This window comes from Narcine bancroftii, chromosome 8 (genome assembly GCF_036971445.1).
Source record: "Narcine bancroftii isolate sNarBan1 chromosome 8, sNarBan1.hap1, whole genome shotgun sequence".
In the NCBI taxonomy this organism is placed as follows: Eukaryota; Metazoa; Chordata; class Chondrichthyes; order Torpediniformes; family Narcinidae; genus Narcine; species Narcine bancroftii.
Genome location: NC_091476.1, coordinates 20,555,400 through 20,572,515, shown reverse-complemented (window position 1 = coordinate 20,572,515; position 17,116 = coordinate 20,555,400). Strand labels below are relative to the sequence as shown.

The 17,116-nt window shown below is 43.4% G+C and overlaps 1 protein-coding gene across 6 annotated transcripts in view; it reads right to left on the bottom strand.

Moving 5' to 3' along the window:
• LOC138740440 (disks large homolog 3-like) overlaps positions 1-17,116 on the bottom strand; it is a 379,720-nt gene that overhangs the window by 73,261 nt on the left and 289,343 nt on the right. The window contains exon 1 of one of the 6 annotated variants that reach the window (XM_069893067.1): positions 13,458-13,875. The exons of the other annotated variants lie outside the window; for them this stretch is intronic. The gene's annotated coding sequence lies outside the window, so the exon portion shown is untranslated. Of the gene's footprint in view, positions 1-13,457; positions 13,876-17,116 lie in introns of those variants that run through there. 6 annotated transcript variants of the gene reach the window in all.

Below are 17,116 nucleotides of genomic sequence, written 5' to 3'. Positions count from 1 at the left end.
TAATTTCCTTTCTGCCCAACATTCATAAATAGAATGAGAAGAAACAGGAAAAAACCAAGATGTCATCAACTTCAATCCACACCACATTGACTTTGGCTAATAGATTATTAATTACCATTCCCCCTCCATTCACTTCAACCAGAACAAAACACAAAAGTCAAATTTATGACTGTGCTCTGGTTTGAAGCTTTTGTAGTGACCTGCTAATTGCAGTGCTACCAAAATGAGAGACATTCACACAGCACGAGGTGGACCAGTAACTGAACTTTATTAAATTCCTTGTGCTACTCGAGGAGACCGCCCACTTCCCGTGAGGGGTGCACTGGCCTTAGGAAGTGACGTCAGCGCGTCACTCACCGCCCAGCGGCATGCAACATGGAAGCAGCCCTATCCCCCGGGTAACGCGTGTCGCCAACCGCTGGCTTCTCCTCGGAAGGGAAGGGGGGCCTGCGCCATCTTGTGTCAGATGACTGGGGTGGCATTTCGGCCTGTCTAACACTCAGCCCACTACACTGTTATTTTGGAGTAAATGACAGGAACTGGGATCAAGGTGTGAGTTACCATTAGAACATTTTCCATCTTTTCTCAAAATCTCCGCCAAGTTATTGAAATCTATTCTGTGCTATCAGACACACAGTGAATTAAATTAATGTCAAGAAGGATTATGGGGTAGTGGGAGCTTGTACATCTATTGGTACACGTTTGGCAGATTTATGACAGCACAACTAATACAATGCTATTACTGCACCAGTGACCCGGGTTTGAATCCAACACCATCTGTAAGGAGTTTATACGTTCTCCCAGTATCTATGTGCATTTTTCAGGGTGCTCCGGTTTCCTCCCATCTTTCAAAAGAGTATGGGGGTTGTAGTTAATTGGGGTACTTGGGTGGTATAGGCTCTTGAGCTGCTGGAAGGGCCTGCTACCGTGCTGTACATCTAAATTTAACAAAAGAAATCCTACACTCACTCTAACACTGTGGTTATGTCCTCATTATTTCACAAAGGTGCTGATGACCAGGCAATTGAAATATTTCCAACTTTTCTCTTCAACTATCTGCCTGAACAACCATGAAGAGGGAGGTACATCATCAGATTCTAATGAATTCATGGTGGGGAAGAAAAGTTTACAAAATTGAGAGAATTTCATGCAAAGCAACATTACTGAATTGAATAGACTATTTCCATGTGAAAAAACTGTTCTGCATGCTAACCAGAGAGTTAACCCAGGCTTAAGTACAGCAGATAGCGCAATACCAAAACTGCAGAACCTTAATAGATTAGACAGCATGAAAACAGCCCCAGCTTGTCTGTGCTGAATGGCATGCCCTCCTGAGGCCTATACCTCTCCAAGCCCCACCCAGTCATATAGCAATAACAGGGACCCACTGGCCAACTATTTTAATTCCACACACCATTTACACTCCATCATGTCTATCCAAGGCCTTATGCTCTGCCAAACAGAAGCTACTGTAAATTGGGAGGAACACCTAATACTCCTTCTGGGCATTCTCCAACCAGACAGCATTAATATTGACCTCCAGTTTCTGTTTAACCACTCCGACTCTCTATCCCTCTTGTCTTTTTCTCTCCAGCTCTCCACCCCCTTCCTTCCCTCTCCATTCAGAGCTACTACCCCTCCACCTCTCATCTCAGATTTTATTTCTTCAACCCTCCCACTTTATCCACCAATAGTCTCTTTCCTGTTTGCCTATGCTCCTCCCCCTGCCCCTTCCTCTCTTCTCCCTCTCCCATCTTTTTATTCAGGTGCCGGTTTGCTTTTTTTGTGACATCCTGACAAAGGGCTCAGACTTGAAACGTTGGTTACCCTTTACTTCCTATTGATGCTGCGCGACCTGCTAAGTTTCTCCAGCATTTTTGCATATTACTCCACCAAGTCATGCAGTTAAAGCTAATGTATCTGCCTCTACCACTTTGTTTGGCACCACCTTCTGAGTGAAGAACCATTCCCTCACACCCCTTTCAAATCCTCTTCCCTCACCCTCTTCTCTCAGATTCTGCTACTATAGGAAAAAGACTCTCAGTTAACACCCTCATAATTTTATAGCCTTCAGTAAGATCCCCACCTGCACTAAGGAAAATGGACCTAGTTTTTCCAAGCCTTCACTTGGAAAATTCAATTTCCCTAATCCTGGCAACAACTTCGTAAACCTCTTCTGTACCCTTTCCAACTTTAATATCCTTCCAATAACTAGGCAACCAAACCTACACACAATATTCTGTGTGGCCACACCAACATCTGCAAATGAAGGGTTTGGAGGGATAGCTACCAGGTGCAAGTAGTAGAGTTTTAGTTTGATTTGGATATTTTCAGAACAGATACGTGGGCTGAAGGGCCTGTCACTCTGTTGTACTGTTTCCTGTGGGCCACATGATGTGTAGCTGCCAAATGCCGAGGACTTGATGCTACAGCTGTTCCATGAGCAGTGCAGCCAAAGGCCAGCCCCAGCCATTCATTGTGTCCCAATGTCTCTTAAAAAGTTCTTAAAATATATATAAATAAATTTTAAAACTTGTTAAACTACTGATATTTAATGAGAAACAAAAATACACAGAATTCACATCAGAAACTCCATTCAAATACAGGCAATCCCCATATTAGGGAGCTTGCGCTTCTAGAAAACAAGCCATGTTGTGGTTTTCCTCAATGCTAAACCACATCATCTGTAACTTGGAAAAAAAATTAATTTACTTTTTCTCCCCACACAAATTCCACAAGAGTGAATTTTATTCCATTTCTCTTTTTTTTAGATCATTTGTAAAATCTGTAAGAGCGAATTTCCATAACTCATCTGGTCTCAGCGCAGAGCTTGCCTGCAAGTCAGACAGCAGTAGATGTGCCAGAGCTGAAAGCATATCCAACTCCACGAGAAGGTAAAATGTGCACCTCTGATATCCATCACGATTGATTTTTGTGCTGTAATGTAAATTCAGAATGCGCTGACATTGTGCATGGGTAGTATTTCATAATGGACACACCTACTAGTTGGTCATCAACAGTCTGGTAATTTCTTTAGCGCTGTTGATTAAGGAAGAAATATTGGTCTGGGCATTTTGCCTTTTCTCTGAATACCTGGATTTTTATAGGTACAAGGATAGACAGGTTCTTAGCTTTATGCACCAAAGGACACCATCTGTAATAATGCAATGCTTCCTCAGTATTATATTGAAGGATATTACAATTCAATACCTTGTAAAACAGAGAGAGTTATAGCTAAGAATCTCAGAAACAGCAAGGGAAATATCAAAGAGTCCCCCCCCCCCCCACCCAATTTGTAATCAACATTACAATGCAGCAGGGGTTATAATTAACATTAGAATACAGTAGTTACAATGGAGCATTTAAAATGATGAAAGATGTAACACAGAAGCTACAGTAAAGTGCAGCTTGATTAATAGCAGAAAATTTTCTATAATGAGTTGTACCTTAGGGCTACATAATACAAGATCCATCACAGTTCAACTGTTTAAGTTACGAGATTTTTTTTTCCCCCTGCACAAGGATTTGATAAAGTCCTATGTTTAAACATATAGTAGTACCATTTTAAAAGCAAAATTATTCTCAAAAGTCTCTTAAAAATAAATCACTTCAGAAATATTTATTTGGCTTGTCATGTTTACACTAGTTCTTCAGAGAAACTGTCAACTTAACATGTACCCAAGCTTCTTTACAATCCTGCAAATTATTCCGCTACATTGCACATTGGTTTTTGGAAGTCCTTAAGGAACCTACTGTGAATAGCCTTTTAAATAGCGTGTTCCAGACCTTGGCACACACTATATGAAAAATTATACATACCCACTCTACACCAGTACTCATTCCTGTCATCACCCTCGTGAACTTCTAAACCTTTCCTGAGGCCAAAATCTCTTTCCCAAATGTATCTGAAATTGCATACAATTTATTAGAGGATTAGCTAGTGATATCCAGAGGTAAGGCATCATTTGCATGTTTTGTATTTAATACTCCAAGATACCAAGCCAAAAATGTTAAACATCTTTCTTATTCAATCTATCAGTTTATCCGGCAACCTTCAAAAGATTTGAAAGTATGCACCCAAGGTCCCTTTCAACCTACATAGCAAAGAACCATCATTTACATTTATATTACCTTCTTATGTTCTCCTCCCAATGTCTATATTTTGGACTATACTGCTTTAAATTATAACTGCCACCGTATCACCATTTTACCAGTCTACCTCAGAAAGCTACCAACATCCTTACCACTTTCTACTAGATTGTCAAGCCTTCAATTATCCACAATTTTTGAAATTATATCCTCAATGCTTAAGCCAAAGTCATGGATGAGTGTATCCCACCAAATAGTTCAGTGTTTTCCCCAACCAGAATTCCTGGACAAGCAATGAAATCCAGAACCTGCTGAGAGCCAGATCACATACATTTAAGTCATTACAGAAGGAGCAGGTATGGACCATGGAAAGCCAGGCAGAGTGGAGTTTCCAGACAAAAAAAGGGAAACTGCATGGAATACAGCTGTAACATGGCCTAAATAACATAACCAACTATAAAACAAAATCCGATGCAGGACATGGAAAAGCTTCACTCCCTGACAACTCAATGTCTCTACACCCGAATTGACCACAAGAACAAGAAAGAATCACCACTGTGCACCCCAAGTCTCAGGATGATCCTCTCCTGGGTCTGTAACCAAGGATGACGTGTGGACCGCCTTCAGGAAAGTGAATCAGGGGAAATCATCCAATCCAGGTGGAGTATCTGGCTAAGTATTAAAACTCACATCAGCAAAGCATGGTACCCAGTTTCAAGCAGGCATCAATCATACTGGTGAGCAAGAGTGTGGTAACTTGCCTAAATGACTATCAATTATTGGCACTCAATCAACAGTGATGAAGTGTTTTGAAAGGCTGGTGTTTGAAGCAAATCAGCTCCTGTCTGAGTGGCAACATGGATCTGTTCAAATTCGCCTATTGTAGCAACAGGTCAACAGCAGACGAAAACTCACTGGCTCTACACAAAGTCCAGGAATACCTGGACTGCTAAGATGCAGTCTTAGCAGGATACTCTTTATCAACTAGTCTGGCATTTAACACCATCATCCCCTTAAAACTAATGAGAAAACTTCAAGACCTAGGCATCCCACTGTGTAATTGGATGATGTATTTCCTCACCTCCAGACCACATCCAGTAAGGAGATTCCACAATCTCCTTCAGTACCAGAACATTACAAGGCTGTGTCCTTAGTCCCCTGCTCTACTCACTTTACCTCTATGACTATGTGGCTTGGTATGACAACACTTTCTAAAAATTCACCGATGCCACAGTAGTGAGTTGTATAAAAAGAGACGATGAGTCAGCAGACAGGAGAGTGATTGAAAATTGGCTGAATGGTGAACTAACAATAACCTTGCACTCAATGTCAGCAAAAGCAAGATGCTGATTCAGGAAGGGAAATATGTATGATTCAGTGATCATTGGGGGATCAAAGGTGGAGAGGGTGAGCAAATTAAATTCTTGAGAATCACTATCTCAGACAATCTTTCGTGGAGCTAACACTCTAATGGCATCATGAACGAAGCATGTCAGTGCCTTTGCTTCCTCAGGAGTTTGTGGAGTTTTGGTATGACATTGGAAACCCTGGCAAATTTCTACATCCTGACTGGCTACATCAGTGTAGTATGGGGACACTCCTTTTTGCAGAGCATAAAGCCCTGCAAAAGATTGTAGACACATCCCAGGATAACGCAGGCAAACTCATTCCCACCATCGAGAACATCTACAGAGAACACTGTTGTTGGAGAGCAGCACCAATCATCTCCCAGCACATGTTCTGTTCTTACTGCTACCATCAGGAAAGAGGGATAAATTCCACAAGACTCACACCACTGGGTTTAGGAACAGCTGCTACACCTCCATCATCAGACTCCTCAACAACAAACTCAATCAGGGACTCATTTAAGGACTCTTACTTTTGCATTTTATTATTTCCTCCCCCCCACCTGTATTGCACAGTTGTTTACAGTTTTTTTTTTGCACGACCAACAAGCGGTAATTCTGCCTGGCCTGCAGGAAAAAGAATGTATGTACTCCAATAATAAATCTGAAATTTGTACATAATAGTCCTAGTACATATCTTCTTTTTTTTTCTTTGGCTTGGCTTCGCGGACGAAGATTCATGGAGGGGGTAAAAAGTCCACGTCAGCTGCAGGCTCGTTTGTGGCTGACAAGTCCGACGCGGGACAGGCAGACACGATTGCAGCGGTTGCAGGGGAAAATTGGTTGGTTGGGGTTGGGTGTTGGGTTTTTCCTCCTTTGCCTTTTGTCAGTGAGGTGGGCTCTGCGGTCTTCTTCAAAGGAGGTTGCTGCCCGCCAAACTGTGAGGCGCCAAGATGCACGGTTTGAGGCGTTATCAGCCCACTGGCGGTGGTTAATGTGGCAGGCACCAAGAGATTTCTTTAGGCAGTCCTTGTACCTTTTCTTTGGTGCACCTCTGTCACGGTGGCCAGTGGAGAGCTCGCCATATAACACGATCTTGGGAAGGCGATGGTCCTCCATTCTGGAGACGTGACCCATCCAGCGCAGCTGGATCTTCAGCAGCGTGGACTCGATGCTGTCGACCTCTGCCATCTCGAGTACTTCAACGTTAGGGATGTAAGCGCTCCAATGGATGTTGAGGATGGAGCGGAGACAACGCTGGTGGAAGCGTTCTAGGAGTATACTGTCAAGATAAACACTGATTTCTTTGCTCTGGTTAGAGGAACATTCATTCATTTCAATCACATAGCTAATTACAAACCCAAAATTACCATTGCTAAGTAACAGAGATGTTCACTGAACTGTGATTGAAAATCTACCTACAAATTTATTCTTGGTCTGAAATGTGCAATGGTCCATTGTTCTCCACATTTGAACTAGAGTTCTATTGAAGTCAATGTAATTATTTCTATGTATTATGTAGAACTGTGCACACAATTTGCCATGATTGTTGAGCCACTTTTTAAACATTCTTCTATGAGAATGAACTTGCACTTAACTATTTTTCCCTCCTCTAAGAGTAGGCAGTTGTCCTGTCATTGTTTGGGTTTAACCTTTTAAATGAGTATGATTGATTGGATCTTTTTGCTATCACTTCCCAATATGAGGAGGATTGAAAGATTGAATTGGAAATTCTCCTATGGCCTTCATTGCTTCAACCTTGACCGAGTGACTAAAAGATAGTTAATGTTCTGAGATCGTTTTCCCCACTCCAAAGCCCTTCAAGAACAAAAACATTAAACTTTGTATTAGGCTGCAAGAGTAACAACTTCCTCATTAACTGAACACTGGACCCTTCCCTCCAGATGTTAACTGAGGGAAAATAAAACAGAGCCCTTTAGTTGTTCTAAATGTAAACTGCTGTCTCATGTTTTTTTATTTGCCAAATTAAAAAGCTTGAGAATGCTTAAAAGTTGCTAGTCCTGAGTTGGTGGATGCAGTGTCGGAAAAATAGCACTGAAATTGGTAACAACTACCTTGCTTACGCTGAGGAATCCAGAAGCTGCTGCTCGTGATTCCCTGCTCCTCTGCTGGGTGTTTAGTTTACCCCACAACAATCCATAAACTGATGACAAGCACTTTCACTATAAAAATACATCAGAAACTAATCTTTTTTGAAGCATAAGCAAATTCTTAATGATTAGACATAGTCACTGCCTGCCTGACTATCTCTCTGTGCTCAAAGATCCTATTTTGCATGGATATATTGTTTTACATTCTGCTAACTTTAAAAAAAAATGCATGATTTTTTAAAAAATATAGAGTTCGTGGTGTTTTAACTTGTATTTTAACCGCAAGAAGGACTCAGACATTCTTTTAAAACATAGAAACTGAATGTGCCCACGCTGATGGCATTGAAGTGGAGCGAGTAGGCCAGCTTCCTGTTCTTGGGAATAGGATTTCAAATGACCTAACCTGGACCAACCACGATGGTTAAGAAAGCACACCAACTCTTGTACTTTCACAGAAGACCAAGGAAGCTTGACGTCACTCCTGTTTCTCAACAACTTCGAGAATCAGGATTTATTGTCATGAATGTGTCATTAAGTTCACTGCTTTGCAGCGGCATCACTGGTGCAAACATTACTATACATTACATTTCAAAAATGAAGTGCAAGAAAATATGATAATCCGGGCTAGTGTCTGTGGGTCATTATCCATTCAGAAATCTGATGGCAGAGGGGAAGACTGTTCTTGTACCACCAGGTGCTATCTTCAGGCTCCTGTACCTTTTTCCTGATGGTAGCAATGTGAAGAAGAAATGGCCTGGGTGGTGAGGGTCCTTAAGGGTGGAGGCTGCTTTCTTAAGACACCACCTCTTGTAGATTTCCTCGATGGAGTGAAGCCTAGTGCCTGTGATGCCTCTGGCTGAGTTAACAACTCTCTGGAGCTGTTTTCTGTCCTGGCACCTCCATACCAGACAGTGATGCAACCAGAGAAAATGCTCTCCATAGTACACCTGTAGAGATTTTCAAGAGGCTTTGGTGACACACCAAATCTCTTCAAACCTTCTTCATGATTGCATCAATATGGAGACCCCAGGAGAGATCATCGGAGATGTTGATGCTCAAGAGTTTGAGGTTCTTGACCCTCTCCATTGCTATGAGGACTGGTTCGTTTTCTCTTGATTTCCTCCTGGTCCACAATCACCTCCTTGGTTTTGGTAACGTGTGAAAGGTTATTGTTGTGACACTACTCAACTAGCTGATGTATCTCCTTCATGTCGCTTCCTTGTTGCTGTCTGCTAACGACCGTGGTGTCATCAGCAAATTTCTAGACTGCATTTGAATTGTGTATAGCCATACAGTAATAGGTGCAGAGTGAGTAGAGCAGTGGGCTAAGCACCCCTCTTTGAGGTGCACCTGTGTTGATCATCAGTGAAGAGGAGAAATAATTTCCAATTTGTACTGGTTCTGGTCTTCTGATGAGGAAGTCTATCCAGTTGCAGATTGGGCTGCAAACACCCAGGGTTTGGAGCTTGTTGACCAGCACTGAGGAAATGATGGTGTTGATGACTGAGCTGTTTTCGATGAAGAGTAGCCAGATGTATGCGTTGTTGTTGTCTGGGTGATCCAGAGCTGAGAGGAGAGCCAGTGATATTGCATCTGCTATGGAGTGATTGTGATGTTAGGCAAATTGCACTGGGTCCAGATCTTTATGAGTTAATTCAAGTGTCAAAGCATTTCATCACAGTAGATGTGAGGACTACTGGGCGATAGTCATTGAGCCAACTCATTCTGTTCTTCTTGGGCACCAGAATGATTGATGCCCTTTTGAAGCACATGGGAACCGCCGACTGCAGCAGTGAGAGATTGAAAATGTCCGTGAACATTCCGGCTTGTTGGTTGGCACAGATTTTCAGTACACTACCAGGTACGTCATCAGGGCCTGATGCCTACAAGGGTTCACTCTTTTGAATGATATTCTTTCATTAGCCTCAAAGATAGATGTCACAGGATCGCCAGCCTCTGCAGGGATTCTCCTTCTCCAAGCAAGCACAAAAGGTGTTCAGCTCATCATGTAGTGAAGTATCACAGCCATTTATGGTGTTTTGCCTCGCTTTGCAGGATGTAATGGCCTGCAAGTCCTGCCTCTAGCATCCTTCAGAATTGCTTTTTTGTTGCTGAGATAGCCTTCCGGCAGATGTACCTTGACTTCCTGCCTTTGATCTTGCGTCAGCAGGTTGCAAATCTTCTGATTCATCCAATGCATTCCACAGGTACATCATCAAAAGTGTACTTGTTGGTTACATCACATGGTGGTATGGGTCTGTTCTGCTGATAGATGGAAGAAGCTGCAGAATGTGGTGACTGTACATTCCCCTTCATGGATTCCATCTACATCTCCTACTGCCTAGGAAAGGCAGTCAACATACTTAGGATGCATCATTCCTTAAATACATGCTCTTCTCCCATCACTCAAAGATGTAAAATTGTGCACCAATAAACTGAGAGTTTCTTCTGGGGGTCATTAACTGAATTAACTCACAATGCTCTCCTGTTGCCCTTGCTTTATACCAATTGATTTTTTGCAATTGCAACCCTTCACTCTATCTGTGCTCTTGTATTTCTATTCTAATTGCATGAATGTAAGAATGGACTATCGAGGCCTCTCCTCAATGGGAGAAGGGTGTGTACTTGGTGTATGATGATCCTTAAGTATGTTGACTGTCTTTCCGAGGCAGTAGAAGATATAGATGGAATCCATGGAGGGGAAGGTACATTCACTACTTTCTGCAGCTTCTTCCAACTTTCAGCAGGAGTAGATCCCTTCCCATGGAAGATCCCTTCCCACTGTAACAGGTATGCTGTGACAAATAATAACTTAATTTAAACTACATATTACTTCCTCAGTTGTTATCTGTAAAAGTTGCCCCTGACAACATCATTCATCATCGATGATAGACACCTTGACCGTGGCAACATCATGTCAAAAAAAAAGGGCATGTCCATGTCAAACATAGCTGGATCTCTTTGAACAGCTAAGACTTGCAAATTCCGGGATACTTTCTGAAAGCAGCAAGACCCGTTGATGAAGCCAAGTACAACTCTGTAATGTAACATCAGAAATTGTATGAAATAGTGCATTATATATCCAGGTGGGTCAAATTGCAATGATTGTCCTGCATGTTTGCTTGCAAGGGTGTGAAACAGCATGTTGATCTTGGTCTCAATTTTGCAAGTTTTTTCATCTTAAAACAATATTGCAAAGACACGTACAATAATGTTCAGTTGGTACAACAGAATTCCTTCGTGAACTCAGCCGGACATTTCTAATGTTTGTTCATAAAGGAGTGCTGCTATAAAACTGGATTGCCACATCTGATCCCAATTTGAATTTGGGAAGCTCATCCCTAAATATTACAAGAAAATAGTGTCAGAGCTTGACAGAATGCTACTACTATAACAAATTACATGCCTTAACCCAATAGGTGCCTTTAAACTGCAGCACCTGGGTAGCCCTCCTGGGACCCAGGAATGATTAGTGGGGCAAAGGTGTCTTTAAGCTGCAGCACCTGGATAGCCCTCCTGGGACCCAGGAATGATTAGTGGGGGCCTCCAGCACCTTTTAAGCTGAGGGAGGATAGCCCCAGTAAATTGCCAACCCAGCAATTTAAGGGGGACCCCTCTCTCCCCTTCTGCCAGGGATTCCTTGTGACGCCAGCACTGACATCACAGGAGTAACTGGGTCAGCCATTTTCGCTTTCAAGCCACAGGACGACGTGACCTAGGTAAGTATTAATGGGTTCCTTGACTACCTCGGAGGTAGGGCAGGAACCCGGTTGATTTCTGACGTTCCTAACCGTGTCAGACTCTCAAACTGCCGTGTGAGTGGGGTGCTAACTGGGCAAATTGCCTGGTTAACCCTATTTTACAGGACAAGTTTAAAAACGCCTATTGTCTCTGCTGTACAACTGAGGCCAGTACAACTAGCGATTGCATTACAACAGATAAGAGATTTTTAAAAGGCATTTTCATCTGTGGTTAAAACGGATAAAATGCAAGGATTCTCACACAATCGGTGGACAATAATCACCAGTTAACCACAATTTATGACCGATTACATCAACCTATTGAAAGAATGGCAAAGAAATGCCCAGCTGATGATTTACCTCCTCACTAATTACAATCACAACCAATAAAATTTCATCTCCACAGCTACTGCCTGAACCGCTGAGTATTTCCAGCATTTATTTCAGATTTACAGCCTACGAACTTTCTTTCTGCAATCTCTTCAGTGACACCTGAACCCATGTCTCTCTCTTCCACACGTTTTACACATATAACCATATAACCGTTTACAGCACGGAAACAGGCCATATCAGCCCTTCAAGTCCGTACCGGTTCACTTGAACAACTCCACTAGCTCCTCCACAAACTCCTGAGGAAGTAGAGACTTTCTTCATGATGCCATTGGTGCCTTGAACATCACTGCAGAAATCCTTCAGGGTAGTTACCCAAAACCTTTGTATCTTTGTCATTTACTTTCCTTCCGTCAAAAAGCCAGAAATAGCAAAGTTTGTTGATGATCCCTGTTCAATTTGCAATGCTTGTGTGAATAAAGCAACCCATTTCTGCACATAACAAGACCCACATATCAGCCAAGCAAGGACAAAGTGGCAAGTAACATTTGTGCGACAAAAGTGCCAAACCATGACCATCTCCCACAAAAGGTGTGAGGGGTTAAAAGGAAAACAGGCCAGGTTGATCCAGGGAGTGGGGTAGAAGTCCAGACACCAAGACTCACCTGGGGGTGTGAAGGTCTCAATACTCCTCTCTTGCCAGACTGACCTGAGACAAGGTCTAACACCCTCCTCTGCCAGACTGACCCAGGGATGGGGTGCTCTAACTGCCCCCCCCCAAAAAAACTCTTCCTCTACTAGACTGACCCAAGGAAGGGAAGGTCTCTCCTCCCCTTCTCCATCAGTCTATCCCAAGGAAGGGAAGGTCTCACCTCCCCTTCTCCCTTTCTGTTCCTGACTGATCCAAGGAAGGGAAGGTCTCACCTCCCCTTCTCTGCCAGACTGATCCAAGGAAGGGAAGGTCTCACCTCCCCTTCTCCGCCAGACTGTCCCAAGGAAGGGAAGGTCTCACCTCCCTTTCTGTCCCAGACTGACCCAAGGAAGGGAAGGTCTCACCTCCCCTTCTGTCCCAGACTGATCCAAGGAAGGGAAGGTCTCACCTCCCCTTCTGTCCCAGACTGACCCAAGGAAGGGAAGGTCTCACCTCCCCTTCTGTCCCAGACTGATCCAAGGAAGGGAAGGTCTCACCTCCCCTTCTGTCCCAGACTGATCTAAGGAAGGGAAGGTCTCACCTCCCCTTCTGTCCCAGACTGATCCAAGGAAGGGAAGGTCTCACCTCCCTTTCTGTCCCAGACATGTGGCAGTGAAATCTTTCCTTTTGCATCAGGGTTCAAGTCACAAGGTCACTCAGGTGTTACTCCCCGTTCATAAGAAGGCTGTGATCTGTTCTGGGCAAGACGGGATCTTTTTACCTCGCCACTAAGTTGCCAGAGTGGAACCCACTGCCGGTTGTGTAGCCGCTCCAAAAAAATACCAGTGGGGCCGCCAGAGACACCCAACCTAATTGGGGGTGGGGACGCCTGGATTAGAAACATGGTGCAATGTTTCAAATGAGGGCAATGGCATGAATTTGCGCTAAATTCTAAAGCAGGCAGTGTTTACGCCACACCAGGTATTCAAATCTGGAACCTGTGGGATTCTTTTGGTAAATGACGCGTCCTCCATACTTTCCATACCACCGACTCCTCCAAATACACTTCGTGGTCTGTCCCTTTCAGAATGTAAGTCCTTAAAACAAAGGCCCCGCCAGTTTGCTGCAGAATTAAACTTTTTTTGAACATTATCCCCAGCCTCCAGAGCGTACTCCCCCCCACCCCAGGATTAGTTGAGAAAACACCCACCTCCGAGTGTCAGCAACGCTGCGGTTACTGGGGAACTGTCTGCAAGTTTGAGTCACCCTGGTACAGCAGCATGGGATGAAGGGACTCCCACATCACCCCAGAGTGGGCTCCCAGTTTCTGCGATCACTTCCTCTTCCCTCCCCCTCCTGCCCCGCGGGCAAGCTGGAATTTGAGCCTCTCCGAGGAGGAGAAAAGTTGGCTGTCTGCGACTTTGTCCTGGTTTCGGCTTTGACCTGCCCTCTCTAAAGCTTGCAGTGACGCAAACACCCCTCGGAACAGGGCTTACAAATGTCGTCTGATGCAGACAAAGTCCATCTGAAGGTTGTGGCAGGGGAGCAGGCCCCCGCTGCCCGCCCCCGCTGCTGTAATCTCCGTGCAAATGAGACGGCTCCACAGCGTGGTGTGGGTGGCTGCAAACCCTCGCCGGCATTCAGCTGAGGTGAGCGAAGCAAGGCCACACAAGTCAATCATTAACTTTCCTGCTCGGCGAGGTTCAAACTGGTTTACGAAAAGCACTAGGTCCACACAGCCAGCCAATGGAATCTGTGCTCTGTGATCTATTAGCATAAAGATCCCCACCCAGCGAATCTCCCAGGACTGGTAATTCAGAGAGACTGCTCCAATGACATATTCGATACAACCAAACATTCTTGTAGGTTGTCTGAGCCAAGAGAACCCCATCCATGTGTTCCATGGAACTGTGAAGTTAGTTCTGTACCTCAGTGGGCTCTGTGTGTTACTAGAGAGGGAAAACATGAACACAAACATTAGAAGCAAGCGTGAATTCCTTCAGTCTTACATTAAGATCACAGCTCATCTACCTGTGACGAATGTGCTATGATTCATCCTTAGTGTTAAAACTATATTATCTAGATATGGTTTAATAAGTTTGGCTAGTTACTGGGGCACAAAGACAACATATTAGTATTTTAAACACTCATGGTTCTTTGAGATAGAAGACAGAAGGCAGTTTGAGACGAAAATGGGTGCCGATTGAAGTTGGAGTTCAGAAGATGAGAGGATTTATGATTTATGAACAACAGGTATTATTTCAGAAGGACCTGTATAAATGCACGACCATCTTAGTTCCGAGGAGAGTAGATTTCCTGGGGGTTTCACAATTTAAAATTTGATATCAAACAATTCACATGTGAATAACGTGCACATTCCAGATTTTATTCAAGGTTTTTTGTATACATTTTGGTGCGACCAAGTAGAAATTACAGCACTTTTTATACATAGTTCCTCCATTTCAGGGCACCTTGTGGTTTGGGACATTTGAATTCACAGGTGTTTGTGATTATGCAGGTATATTTAATTGTTTCATTGGTGCAGGTATAAGAGAGTTAGGCTTGCTTCTAAGCCTTTGATCAACTTTGGAATTTGTAGTTGCCATTTTTACACATGAGGACCAAAATTGAGCCCATGAAGGTCAAAGGCAACATTTTGAGTCTTATTCAAAACATCACCCAAACTTTAGGATTACCAAAATCAACTGTTTGGAACATCATTAAGAAGAAAGAGCGTACTGGTGAGCTCAGTAATCACAAAGGGACTGATAGGCCAAGAAAGACATCCACTGCTGATAACAGAAGAATTCTCAGCATAATGAAGAAAAATCCCCAAACACCTGTCCAACAGATCAGAAACACTCTTCAGGAGGCAAGTCTGGATGTGTCAGTGACTACAGTCTGCAGAAGACTTCATGAACAGAAATACAGAGCAATACACTGCAAGTTGCAAACCACTAATTATCCACAGAAACAGAATAGCCAGATTACAGTTTGCCAAGAAGTATTTAAAAGAGCCTGCAGAAGTCTGCAGGAAGGTCTAATGGACAGATGATTAACTTATATCAGAGTGTTGGCAAAAGCAAAGTGTGGAGGCGTAAAGGAACTGCCCAAGATCCAAAGCATACCACTTCATCTATGAAACATGCTGGTGGGGGTGTTATGGCCTGGAAATGTTTGGCTGCCACAGGAATTGGCACACTTATCTTTGAAGATGTAACAGCTGATGGCAATAGCAAAATTAATTCTGAGATGCATGGAAACACCTTATCTGCTCAAGTTTGAGCAAATGCCTCCAAACTCATCAGTTGGTGCTTCATCCTACAGCAAAACAATGATCCCAAACTTAGGAGTTTTTCAAAGCTCAAAACTGGAAAGTTCTTGAATGGCCAAGTCATTCACCAGATCTAAGTCCAATTGTGCATGCCTTCCATATGCTGAAGAGAAAACTTAAAGGAACAAGCCCTGAAACAAGCAGGAGCTGAAGATGGCTTCAGTAGAAGTCTGGCAGAGCATAAATAGAGAAGATGCTCAGCACCTGGTGATGTCTATGAATCACAGATTTCATTGTCATTGCATGTACAGGATAATTTCCCCCCCCTTTCTGCACCCCCACATTTCCATATGATACACCACCCCTCCACACCCCCATGTCCCCTAATGATCCCATCCTGTCGGTATCTGAGGATGACGTGCATGCTACCTTCAGGAGAGTGAATCTGAGGAAAGCATCCAGTCCGGATGGAGTATCTGGCCAAGTATTAAAAATCTGTGCTGACCAACTAACCAATGTATTCACAGATATCTTCAATATCTCAATCTAGTAGGGCATACATAGTACCCTCCAGTTTCAAACAGGAGTCAATCAAGAAGAGGGTAGTAACCTGCCTTAATGACTATCGACCAGTAGCACTTGCATTAATAGGGATGAAATGTTTTGAAAGACTTGTGTTGAAGCATATCAGCTCCTGTCTGAGCAGCAACATGGATATATTCCAGTTCGCCTATCGTAGCGATAGGTTTACAGCAGATGCCGTCTTACTGGTCTACACAAAGCCCTGGAACACCTGGACAGCAAAGATGCATACTTCAGGATGCTCTTATCAACTACAGTTTGGCATTTAACACCATCATCCCCTCAAAACTGATAAGCAAAATCCAAGACTTGGGACTCAACACCCTCTGTGTAATTGGATCATGGATTTCCTCACCTCCAGACCCCAGTGAGGATTGGTAAGAACATCTCCTCCACAATCTCCATCAGTATCGGAGCATCACAGAGTTGTGTTCTTAGCCCCCTGCTCTACTCACTTTACACCTACAACTGTGAGGCTCAGTACAATAGCGTCATCTATAAATTTGCCAACCATACCTACAGGGAACTCTGCTGTCAGAGATTATCACCAGCAATCATCAAGAATCCACACCACTAGCACAGACTCTGTTCTGGCTGCTGCCATTAGGGAAGAGGTCGAGGTACCACAAGACTCGCACCACCAGGTTCAGGAACAGCTGCTACCCCTCCATCATCAGACTCCTCAACGACAAACTCTTACTTGTGCACCTTATGGGTTTTTTTATTCTCTCTGTATTGCACATTCAATTTGCGTGCATTCATTATTGGTTTACAGTTCTTTATTTGTTTACATGTATATGCTGTGTAAAGTTTTTTTTCCACACACTGCCAATAAGTGATAATTCTGCTTTGCCTGCAGACAAAAGAATCTCAGATTTGTATGTGATGTATTCTGACAATAAATCTGAAATCTGCATCAAAGTTCTAAACATGAGGCCGTATACTCAAATATTAGGTTTAAATTTGCAATGTTGTGCTTCCTGTGCCTTTGGAACATGTGAGAATCTCCTCTG